Genomic DNA, 12,996 nt, shown 5'->3' on the forward strand with positions numbered 1-12,996 from the left:
AGATGTGTTTGTAAGTGCACATTTAACAAAAAATTATGTATTTTTAAAAATCTTAGTCTCACCTTAAAATAATAAGTAAACATAAAAAAAATACTATCTTCCAAAAGATGTTAACTGCAAACTTTTTACCTTGGAATATGCTTCTATTTCTCTACCAACCAACATGCCTTATTTTTGTATTGGTATGTACTTAATAGGCTGAAAACATCACATTGTTTTTTTATGGCTATATCCATTACACTGTAATGCTAAAAAAATGTAATTTCTTAAGGTAACATTTGCTATAAGTGAAATTTAAGTCTGGAACCAGGCTTGTTTTTGTTGTGTGTGAGGTTTTTTATTCCACTCCCCTCCCCAGAAGGTTCAATTATTGAGGCAATAAGATATTAGAACTAGCTATTACCCCTAGAAAATATATCACCTAGAAAAATAGAAAGTATATCAGTACTTGAATTTAGACACCATCCAGTTCTTGCTTATCTCTCCACCCCTCCAGGGATTCATATTTCAGAATAAAACAATTTAAATATCATTTATTCTTTATTACTAAAATAAAAGTAAAACCTGGGTTTTACTATAACTCTTGGCTTCAAATGGATCTCTATGCCTTGTCATTTCTCTGGTGTCCTGACATGACTGAACTGTAGAAACCCACACGGATAATAAAATGGATTCTGTTATTTTAATCAAAACATAGCCATCCTAAAATGTTTAATGAATTATTGGCTAAGGTCTAGAAAATTACAGGGGAAATTTTGTTTATCCATATTCCTATCTCAAAATGACTTTCTCTTTAATTATTATCATGGGAATGATATAGTCGCTCAAAGTGACACAGTGAAATATAACTGAGTAATGACTGAAATGTGCATGTGAAAAATTTCTCAGAGTTTAGTAAATAGGGAAGCATATCATTTTCAGAATTTATCATGGAAATAATAATTTTCATGCTTTTGAGACAAAATATAGTATAATAGGTGAAATTATAATATAATATGTTTATTGATGTTTATTACAATAATATTTCTCAATTAAATTATATATCCATTATAGATTAGGAAAAGGAATATAAAAATCATGTATAATTTTACACTCAATAAATATTCACTGAACTTATATATTAATACAGTGATAACTGCCATTAACATTTTAACATACACCCTTTCTGTTTTCAAAATTGGAATTACTAACATATTTTAGAATGCTATATTTGCTTAATAATGTATCACATACATTTTATTTTATTATTTCACATTGATTAAGTATAATTCTATAATATAGATATATCATAATAATTTAAACAATCTATTGCTACTAAATATTATTTGTATTTTTTTGTTATTTCAAGTAATATTGCCTCAAATATAATCTTGTATAAATATGGTTATACATAAATTACTTTTTTTATGTATTCATAAATTTCTAAAAGTTGCCGGGACCGGTTTGGCTCAGTGAATAGAGCGTTGGCCTGCGGACTGAAAGGTCCCGGGTTCGATTCCGGTCAAGGGCATGTACCTTGGTTGCGGGCACATCCCCAGTAGGGGGTGTGCAAGAGGCAGCTGGTCGATGTTTCTCTCTCATCGACGTTTCTAACTCTCTGTCCCTCTCAATCCTCTCTGTGTAAAATCAATAAAAATATATTTAAAAAATTTTTTCTAAAAGTGAAAGTCTTAGGTTAAAGACTGTGAATATTGTTATGGATCTAAGTAAGTATTGCTTTTCAGAGAGATGTACCATTTTATATTCCTATCAGTAATTTGAAAGTGCCCCTTTCTTCATTCCTTTGGCAATACAGAGTATTATGCTTGTCAAATTTTTATCCACTTACAGGGCTTAGATCAGAACATAGAAGTGTAGAAGGAAACCTGTCTTTCTTATTGTTCTAAAGACTAATTTTAAATGGAAACCTTTTCATTAATTCATTCAACAAATGTTTTCTGAGTGCCTTTCAAAAAAGGGGAAAATTTAGAATGTAAAATTTAACTTGACAAGTTAGTAATATTTCTCAGTTGATGGCACATTAGCACAGTTCATGCCAGGATGCTCTCTTGTTTAATTTTATTATTTCCTCTCCTTTTAGCCTGATTCCCACTCCTTTCCCTTTTCTTCCATAAGCAGCCATTCTATGTGTTTCATATTCATATATATATATATATGAAATGCATGCTCTCTTGAAGAATATATTGTGTTTTGTGATTTTGAGTTTATAGTTTTAATTTACATAAATGTTATTCACAAATATGCATTATTTTAAAATTTCTACTATTAAACACTATATTAAAAAATTAAACAGAGGGAGCATCAAGTACAAACTCCTGAAGGAGAGACAGTTTGGTGGTTAAAGAAAGCAGGACAAAGTCAGTGTGGCCGAAGCAGAGTGAACAAAGAAGAAAGTAATAGAGTTGGGGCCACACAGCTGCCTGGAGGTGGGGGAGAACAAATTATGTAAGGTCTTTCTGTCATTGTAAGAACTTTGGCTCTCATTTTGAGTGACATGGGGCCATTGGAGAGTTTTATATGTTAGAGTGACGTGATCTGATTAATATTTAACCTAATTGAGAGCAGACCCAGGGTAGCAAAGGGAAGAGACAGGGCCATATTACTTAATATGGAATCCCCTCTCCAACACTCCCAAACCCCCTCCCAGTGTAGACTGACAGGATGGGGGAGGAGAGGAGAGGAGCTCTCTACACAGCCCCTAGTCCAGGCAGGGGGTGGTGGAGGGTGTCTTGAATTAGGGTGGCAACAATAGAAGTGATACAGAGGAGTCAAATTCTAGGTATATTTTGAAGGCAGACCCAATAGACCCAATAGAATGAAAAATCATTAGGTGAAGAGTGTGAGAAGAAAATGTCAAGGATGACTCCATGGATTTAGACCAGTGTACCTGATCCCAGGTACACTGGTCTAAATCCATGGAGTCATCCTTGACATTTTCTTCTCACACAGAATAGAGCTGCTATTTGTTGAGGTGAGAAGAGCAACTCGGGGAGACAGAGCTACAATAGTTGGATGGGCTAGGTTTGAGGTGCTTATTGGACATGCAAGTGTGGATGAAGGGAGATTTCACCAGGGTACGCTGGCAAGGATGCTGGATTGGTGAGCATGACAGGGATGGTGACATCCTTTACCTAGGAGATCAAGGCCCAGGTTCTGTAAGTATAGGCTCAAATACTAAGGACATTTGGGAAACTGTTCCCTGATTTCTGGTGGGTGGGCTGGCCTGGAAATGGGTTTCCCAATTACTATGATTAAGTTGAGTTTCTACAAGATTAGCTGTTGATCTAGCAGAAAACATGTTTCCACGTGAGAGCTATCCATTTGGCAGTCAACATGTCAGGATTTCACACTCTGTATGAAAAATCAGCTGAAACCACCATTCTCAAAGCTTCTGCCTCCTGAGTTTCAGATTCATTTCTTGGTTTTCAAATCCCTGGGATGAACACTGAAAGAATGTTTTAAGGCAAGGCAATTTATGCTTATTCTTCCAGCATTAAAAAAAAAATGCATTCCCACATCAAAGCCATGTTTGGTTTCTAAATCTATGAGTGTGGCAAGAACAGTATTTCCCAGCTTTCCCTGGTTTCATTGTTTATATTTCTTAGCCAACAACATCTAAACTTTTTTTTTTTTTTTTTTACTTACTTAGAACTTCTGTTTATTCCAACCCTTTGCTTTGTGAAACATTTATACATTGTATGTGTGAATACAATACATGGGATAATTTTAGATGCCACCCTTCTTCTTTTTAAAGTGACTGATGTCAGCCCTATGGCAGGTGCCTCACATTCCACTCCCAATGGTTGCACATGTGTTGAACTTGACAGCATCCTGTCCATGGGGGGCAAACGGTGACTCACTCCGTAGGCTCCACGAGTGTCATTTCTGAGATGCAGAACTCACCGAATGCTTTGTCAGTTGCTATTTCTGCTTATCTCCCTGTTTGTTTATATGATGCCTTACTCTGTGGACTCATTTTGCTTTTTGATTTCTTCCTTTTCTTCTCCCTTTTTTATTTTCTTTTTATTTTCTCTGTTCTCTCATTCCTCACTGAGTGGAGATCGGGGGTGTTGCACTGACCTGCCATGCCAATCCAGGGGGAAGCTCTACTTCCCTTACTGAAAGAAAGGGTTCAACATTGTACCCTTGACCTATGTAAGTCACACAACTCAGATGCTTGCCTGGATGGCCCCAGGGGAGGATTAAAAGGTTTCATTTGAATAAACTGTGACATACTCTTTATTAGTGTAGTATAAGGGGCCTAAGCTATAATCAGTTTATTTTATTTTTTTAAAATAAATATATCTTATTGATTTTTTACAGAGAGGAAGGAGAGGGATAGAGAGTTAGAAACATCAATGAGAAAGAAACATCAACCAGCTGCCTCCTACACAACCCTTACTGGGATGTGCCCGCAACCAAGGTACATGCCCTTGACCAGAATCGAACCCAGGACCTTTTAGTCCACAGGCCGGGGCTCTATTCACTGAGCCAAACTGGTTTTGGCTATAATCAGTTTAGAAGCTACAGCGGAGTGAGGGAGCTAAAGGCAAGACTCCAGGTCTCTGATTCTGGAGAAGAGGCCATTTCTGAGATCAGTTGTTAACATGGTGGTGACCAGGGTCATCGTGTTGTACTTGTGTTGACAGTGTTCTACCATAGAGTACCCAGCTGTGTGACAGATGGGGGCTGGAATGCAGCTTGTGGACTACCATGCATCTACTTGTGATGGTTAATTTTATGTGTCCACTTGATTGGGCCATGGAGTGCCCAGATATTTGGCCATGAATTATTCTGGGTATGTCTGTGAGAGAGTTTCTGGATAGATTAATTTTTAAATCAGTAGACTGAGTAAAGCAGATTGCCCTCTCAAATGTGGGTGGGCTTCATCTAATCAATTAAAGACTCAAATAAACAAACAGCAACAACAAAAAAAAACAAGCAAGGGAGAATTTCTCTCCGCCTGGCTTTCAGTTGGGACAGTGGTCTTTTGCCTTCGGAATCTGATTGGAACTTATACCATCAACTCTCCTGGGTCTCAGTCCTGGGACTCAGACTGGAGCAGCACCCCTGGTTCTGCTTCTCCAGCTGTGGACTGCAGATTTTGGGACTTCTCGGCCTCCTTACCTATGGGAGCTACTGCCTTCTGAAGGGATACACTAATACAGCACTGGACACTCCACCCAAGGAAGAGGTGCCTTTTGCTAATTCACACAAAGTTTCTCTCTGGGCTAACTAAGGCCCCGGCAATATGTGTAGAGTTGGGTGTGAAGAAGTAGAAATGGGGTTGATACATATAATTTAAAAAATTATGTCCCCCTCCATTCCCATGTAGCTTAGAGTTTGGTAGTGGTTTAAAACTCCGTGTCTAAGCATGAATCTTATAATATGGGTGATTTTACAACTCCAAAGGGATAGAAACAATTTAGTTCCTCTTCTAAATTCCTGGGGGGGCTGGAGGGAAGGTTTGTTTTCTAGTTGAGCTTCTGTTTGGGCTCCTAGGCTCCTTCCAGCCTTCCTCACAGGACTGACAGAACACTTATAACATTAGTACATTCTTCCTAAGCATTTCATTTCTCAGAAAAAGCAGAATAGTATGATCAGAGCATCATTTCCTTAAAGGAGAGATACTGGAACAGACTTTTTTTTTTTTCCTCCACTGAGAAAATAACCATGTTTATTTAGTTTGTAATTGCATATTTTAGTTCAGTTCTCTACTTTCACCATCCAAAGTATTTTCTAAGAACTGTAAAGGCAAGAATCCACACACATAGAAATGTGCGCTCTCACATGCACTTATCTCAGGACTATTTTGTTCACCAATAAAAAAAGCTCTGACTGCACATACTCGGTATCACACAGATCACTGCAGTAGAGAGGAACTGTGAGATAATATTTGCAGTGCCTGACACATGGTCCTCAAAATGAAAATTACTGTTGCTGCTCACCCACAGCTGGATGGTGAAAAAATAGCAGCGATTTTATGATGCACTAGAGAGCTCCTTGTACCGTAGGGAGAAGGTGGAAGTCAGTGAACCAAAGAACCCGTGTTTTGTTTTGCAGCTGCTACCCAAATTGGTTTCATGAGTTCTTACACTTTTACATAACCTTTCCTCTGGGCATTTAATGCCAATTAAAGCAATACAGTCATCCACAGCTCCAACTCTGGAAGGACCCCCTCTGAGGAATGTCACGTTATACTTAGGATCAGTCATAACAGAGTCCTAAATCATTTTCTAAAGTCTTGTGATCTTTATATTCACACATCCTCCTGGGATGGTTAGTTGAAGTTCTGGGTCAAGAATGTTTAGGAGACAATGGTAGAAGCAGATTTCAACCCTTCAGAATTATGTTTAGCTGATGTCATTGCTTATCAACAATCCAATTCTAGTTCATAAGGCTGCACCCTGTGAGCAACAGGAAGGAGGTTAGTGAAGACTCTTTGGCTCCAGTGGGCTGACATCCTCCTTAAGGTCAGAAGGCACCAGGAATAAAGGGGTGGTAGGCACTATCTCCCTACTCACACTACCCTTAGACATTACGAGGCTTGAATAAGTCCACAGAGGAATGTCTCGCAGGCTGAGGAATTCCTAAAGTTTAAGGAATGTCCTATGATTCACCAAACCTTGCCATTAGTGTACCTCAGTGCTTTGTAAACTTGGATGCTCTTATTAATCACCTGGAGATCTTATCAAAAGGCAGACTCCCAGGCTAGAGTGGGGAGAGAGATCCCGAATTTCCTGCCAGGTCTTTGGTGAACCTAAGGCTGCTGGTCCATAAACCACACGATGAATAGTGAATACCCAGAGTACAGTTAATATTTCAGGACCTCAATTCCTTTCCTGCTCTTTCTTTTGATGCCACCACTATGACTGTGGCCTCTACTACTTATTGCTACTATTTCCAGTCTCATTCCCCACCTATTGCTAAAAAGAGCATCTAAACCTGCTTTGGGCCTATTTGGCCAATGTTCTGCGGCCTAGCTTTTGTTTTTTTTGCAAGTCCCTCCCCCAAAGATGCCATTTTTGAGTTCCAAGGGACTTGGAATATTTCCATAAAAGTGGAATTTTCAGTTATGCTGAATATTTCCCCGAAGACTGTGGTGGTCTTTGTCTCTCCTTGCTGGGGAATGCTAACGCATGATTTATAGGGTGTAACATTAGTCCTAAGATCTTATTCATGGCTTCTCATGGATGTGCAAATAGAATTCAAAGGGTATCTCAGGCTTCCTAAAGACCCAGGAAGTAATGCATAAATGAGGTTGTCTCCATGACTGTCACTGCAAAGAGAACAAATAAACATTGTGTGAGGTCCCCATGCTGTTCTACTGACTGATTACATCAGAATCAGCCAAGATGCAGCCTTCAAATACACATTTCTTGGGGCCCCACCCCAAATCAATTGAATCGGCATTCCTGTGGGGGTATCTGTGTTGTTATAAAGCAGAGTGGCTAGGAGCTTGCTGTGCTCATGAGCAAATATTAAACACCTTCAATTTATCCAGTCACTAAAAGAGTTACTGCGTACCTACTATGGGTCAGGCATAAGACAAACACAGCTCCTCCCTCCGTGCCTTTGCCAGCTGAAAGTGGAAAGTAAACAAAATAGAAATAATCACAAATGCTAATGTTGCAAAAGACCAAAGAAAGCCAAGGACGCTTCAAAGAAAAGGAGAGACACTGTTTAATACGCCGGCGGACTTGGGGAACAGCCTGCCAAATCTGAGTGAAGGAACATGCATGGGGGCCTCCCTTATATCTTCCTGTAGTTCTTGTCCCACAAACATGGATTATGCTTCTGGTCCTTTTCTCGGGCCTTGCAAGAAGGCCCCCAGGTGTTGGGGGTCTCCAGGCCATGTGTGATGGTCTGGCCTGGCGCCAGCGTTAATAACCCTCCCTCTGGGGCAGCGCACCGCCCACAGCCCCATGGCCTCTGTAACTGGTTCTGCAAGACCAGTATCTGGGAAGAAGGCAGTGACTTAACTATAAGTTATCAAGAATGTACACTGAGCTTGCTGGCATGGATTCAGATCACTATCCCCCAAATATCAGGGTTACATTGGAATCAGCCCTTTTTAGCCTTCTCACTAAGTGCTATGAAGGAAACAAGATGATGAACTCACAATGAAGAGGTAGGCTGGTTCGAAGACCTGATGAGTGGCGGTGTCCCTGGTGCAGTGGCAGGAGGCGGGGAGACCTGCAGGATAGGAATTACCCAGCAGCATAGAGGTGCTTAGGCAGAGAGATCATGTGACTATCGCTGCGCCTGCTCTAGCAACTTCTATAGATGCTACCAGGCAAACCAAATAAACAATTCACAGTTCCCTTCCTTGCAAATTATTCTGAAATTAGAGATTCTACCCTAGGTGACCAAGGCAAAAGTCTCCCTTTCTGTCACCTTCAGACCCTGCTTGCTTCAAGGCTAATGCCAAAAGCCTGGGTCTCACTGAACACATCACTGGAGACCCTTGTGCTCTTCTTTCTTTGAAGGCTGCCTGGAAGGTTGTGGGCTGAGCCCCCTGCCTAGGCCTCAGACTCTGCCTATTTCTTCTGGTGAAGGTGGTCCTCAGGGTGACAGTCCATGTTCACTAGGTTAGTCTGGCCTGGGCCTGGGACTCAGCAGGCTCGCCCATGATCATCCTTATCCAGTCACAGTGCGATACGGTGCTTTGGAAGATTCCATTCGGAAAGACCATGAGTGTGCCTCAACTTCTGCTGTCATTTGTCATTTTTAATTATATGGGGGCACATTATAAGCCCAAATCCCAGGAGATATTAATGCTGCCGGGAGATTGTTTGTCTACTGAAGAGCAGCAGCAGTCTTCCTAATCAAACTTGCACACCCTCAGGGCAGCTGATTTTTGTGTTAGGTGAAAAGCAATCGTAATGAGCAAATGTGTGAAGAGGCATTTTCACTTGTGAGACGCTTAACTATGTCAGGCAGTTTAGCAAAGGGGCTGGAAACTTCCAGATCCTGGTGGGTCTGCGCGGGGCAGGGGTGGGCCAGTTCCACTGGAGTCTGTTTCACAGTTCAGACCTGCTAGGCAGTGCCTGCTTTTAGCACTTCCTTTCCTTCCTTAACCCCTGGGGTTTCGGCTTCTCAAAGACACTTCAAGTGAGACCAGGCCAGGCAGCACTAACGTAGACTTCTGGGATGTTTGTGATCTGCTGCTTTCCCATTTAGCCATCCCTTCAGGAGGTGGCCTTTTTATTTTGTGCTTTTCCTGAGTTCACACCAGTACCTGGGCGCCCCAGTGGCCGAGCTCAGATGCACCTGAACAGTCTCGGCTGTGCTCCTACAGCCAACACTTGCTGGGCATGGTGGAGGGTCCACTGATGAATGACAAGTTCTTGCCCTCCAGGAAGAAAAAAATCAATAGGTATCCAACTAGCTATGAAAGAAGAAAGACTGTGATAACTACAATACAGATAAAAAGGAAGTGCTTTGTTATATATATAAATGGTGCTGTATCGGTTTCCGATTTGTGGCCACACATTTAGTGGCTTAAAACAACAGGAATTTATTTTCTCACAGGAGGCCAGAAATCTGAAGCAAGTCATACTGGACTAAAATCAAGGTGTTAGAAGGGCTGTGTTTCCTCCAAGGCTTTAAGGAGAATCCATTCCTTGGCTCTCCCAGTTCCTAGTGGCTGCCAGCATTTCTTGTGGCCTCATCATTCCAATCCCTGCCTCTGTGGTTACATCTCCTTCTCCTCTGTCTGGGGAAGCTCCGCAGCTCCCTCCTATGAGAAGAGATGTGGTTGCATCTGAGGCCCATTGGGATGAGGTAAAATGATGGTTCTAAATCATGATGCTTAACGTAAACACCTCTGCAAAGCCCTCCATTGCCATATAGGGTAACATGCACAGATTCCTGGGGTATCTTCTGGGAAGTCATTGGGGTGCCACCCTCATTCTTCCACTTCCTTCCCCCATCACATAGAGCTGTGGTGTCTAGTATAGGAGTCGCCAGGCACATGTGGTTTGTGAAGGGAGGGTGGTTACACTGCAGGTTGCCCGAGGTGACCCTGGATGGGGCACAGGCTGAAGGAACAGCCACCACCAGGGTGAGCTCCTCTCCCAGTGAAGCCTGAAGTACAGGAGGGTGAGCAGACGGATGTCTGTGGAGGCCTCCTCAGAGAAAGAACGCACCCACAGTCCATTAGCGAAGCAAGTGCCAAGGCCAAGCAGTGTCATTAGGGAAGGGAGTTCACTCGGCCCCTTAGTGGGACCTTCTACACAGTCACATGCCGGAGTGGCATGAATTATACAGGCAAGTTTGTGAAGAATGATGAGCAGTGATTCTTAGGGGTGAAGCAGCTGGACTTGACTTTTTTTTTTTTTTTTATATAATTCACTTGTGTAGTTGTGTGGAAAGCAGATTTGAGAGACGAGATGCTAGCGTTGTGAGGTTCAGGTGAGACATAGTAAGAATGTGGGCTGGGAACTAGTGAGCTGCAATGGAACAGTTATTTCAGAACGACTTAGTCACTTATGGCTGGTGTGTAGATGCCCCCATTTACTGTCTGTCCACTGCTAAGGTGTGCAGTTGCCTATCCAATATCTGTTTTCTTATTTTTACCAAATCAGCTCTGATGTTACTTGTCACTAATGTGCTTAATTAAGCATTTTCCACCTAGCTTCCCTTGCAGCTGGAAGGGAAACCCTGGATATAAATGAGATTCACTAGGTTGTATTATCAGAAAATTTTTTTCATTGGGACATGTGCTTTTTTATCATTTGCTCCTAACCTCTCTCTGCCTCAAGTGCAGATGGATGCCTGGAGCTCCAGCAGGTATTTTGTGGCTAAGAGGCCGCTATGCTCAAGATGGCTGAGTGGAGGGAGAAAGGGAGCCTGTCTTTGATGAGATCATAAAGATACCACATATATATAATACCTTAATAAAAAAAAAGAAAAAAAAAGATACCATACCACCCTCCATCGCCTGCTTTAGAAGACTGGTTATGTGAGAGAAAGTAAATGCCCTCATTTAACACGTTAAGCGCCCAGTCAGTCACCGGTGACTGACACTATACTTTCTGTCCGGAAGACAAAACAAGCTGGGAGCTTAACAGGTTAAGTGACTATTTTTGTCTGTTTTAAAAATATATATGTATTTTTATTTCAGAGAGGGAGAAATGTCAATGATAGAATGATGATTGGCTGCCTCCTGCACACCTCCTGCTAGGGATTGAGCCCACATCTGGGGCATTTGCCCTGACCAGGAATTGAACTGTGACCTCCTGGTTCATAGGTTGACACTCAACCACTGAGCCACACCAGCCAGGCTGTTTTTTTGTCTGTTGTTAATAGCCAAGTAAAGTTCCTGTCACCACACATGACCTTACCAACGTGAAGACACGTTGTGAGAATGAGCAATTTACAGGTAGATGAGGAAAAGTGGCTGGTTTGGCTCAGCAGATAGAGTGTTGGCCTGTGGACTAAAGGGTCCCAGGTTCAATTCTGGTCAAGGGTACATGCCTTGGTTCCAGGCTTGATCCCTAGTAGGGGGCACGCAGGAGGCAGCCAATCAATGATTTTCAGCATTGATATTTCTATCTCTCCCTCTCCCTTCACCTCTAAAATTAATTTATATATATATATATATATATATATATATATATATATATATATATGTATTTTTTTTTTTTAAAGTGGAACATACATGGCAGACAAATTCTTGCTAGGCAACTCAGAAACAATGGGACATAGGGATATCTAGGTCACAGGCCCCTGCCTAAAGCCCTCTTACAATTCAAATTAGGCTAAGGGAACATCCTAGTTTTTCTATCAGACTCTCTTGGGCAGGAAAGGAGGGAGTAGTCAAAGTGTTTTTTTTTTTTTTTTTTTTTTTTTAAACAATGAGTCTTTTGTTTCTTAATAAACAGCTTAAAAACAACATCCCAAAAGGCAAAACTTGTTCCCCTTCAAAATGTTAAAACCTCATTAAGGTGATCTAGTCCAGCAGTAAGCAGCTGCTGGTTATATAAACTTGTGGAGAAATTTTCCTTTGGTTTCTTTCTTCCTTGTCCTCTTAACACAAGTCCAGATGCTCCTCAGCCACCTATCTACCTTATGATGTCTTCGTAGGTGTTAAATCGTCTAAGACAGTTAGCAGCAAAGGGGGGCTGACTTTTGTTTTAGAGAAGGACTCTGGAGGAACAAACGTGTGAAAGCAAAAAACAACAAAAACACAGATGTAGGCATTGCTATTTCCAGATAAGGAGCTACCCAAATGTATTATAATCAGGAATGATAAAGTTGCATTTCTACATAACTTGATAAGCACTTCACCTACATTATCTCATGAGCTGCCTGAGGTTAGATGATTTGTTCGAAGAGAAGAACTAACAAGTGGCGGGGATGGGAGCTCTAATTGTTCTGACTTACATTTCCCCTCCCTGTGCCAACTGTGTTGAGAGCCTTTTGTGTATATGAGAGAAAGGGGGGGGTGTCGAAGAAATACTGCACTGGACATAGTTAAACAGGAAAGGAAGACTTCATTCAAGACAATTGCAATGGGGGAGGGGGGAAGAAGGGAGAGAGAGAGGGAGAGAAGGAGAGAGGGAGAGAGGGAGAGAGAGAGAGAGAGAGAGAGAGAGAGAGAGAGAGAGAGAGAGAATGAGAATTTAACTGTACTGACATAAAAAAGCAAGCGGGTCCTTAAGCCCTGAGATGTGCTATTGGGAAAGGACTGAGGACTGGAGGACGTTGGGAGCAGGAGATGGAGTTGGTCAATGTGTTCAGGCCATATGTGTTTGCTAAACAGCATTCCCAGAAGTTAGTCTTCTACCCTCCCACAGGGACTGGGATAGAGCGGCCCTATCTTCCCTGATGGTTTCCCTGTCCTTTGAGGTAAACCTCCTGGGTGGTAAACCTGGTGAGAAGCTGGGAGAGCTACCTCTCAAGAGCAGAGGGATAATTTACAAGGGAGTCTTCTAAAGGAAGTGCTGTAAGGAAAGGGTGAGCAGGGACCTAGAGCCAGGAAGAAACCCG

This window comes from Pipistrellus kuhlii, unplaced genomic scaffold, assembly GCF_014108245.1.
Source record: "Pipistrellus kuhlii isolate mPipKuh1 unplaced genomic scaffold, mPipKuh1.p scaffold_m20_p_13, whole genome shotgun sequence".
In the NCBI taxonomy this organism is placed as follows: Eukaryota; Metazoa; Chordata; class Mammalia; order Chiroptera; family Vespertilionidae; genus Pipistrellus; species Pipistrellus kuhlii.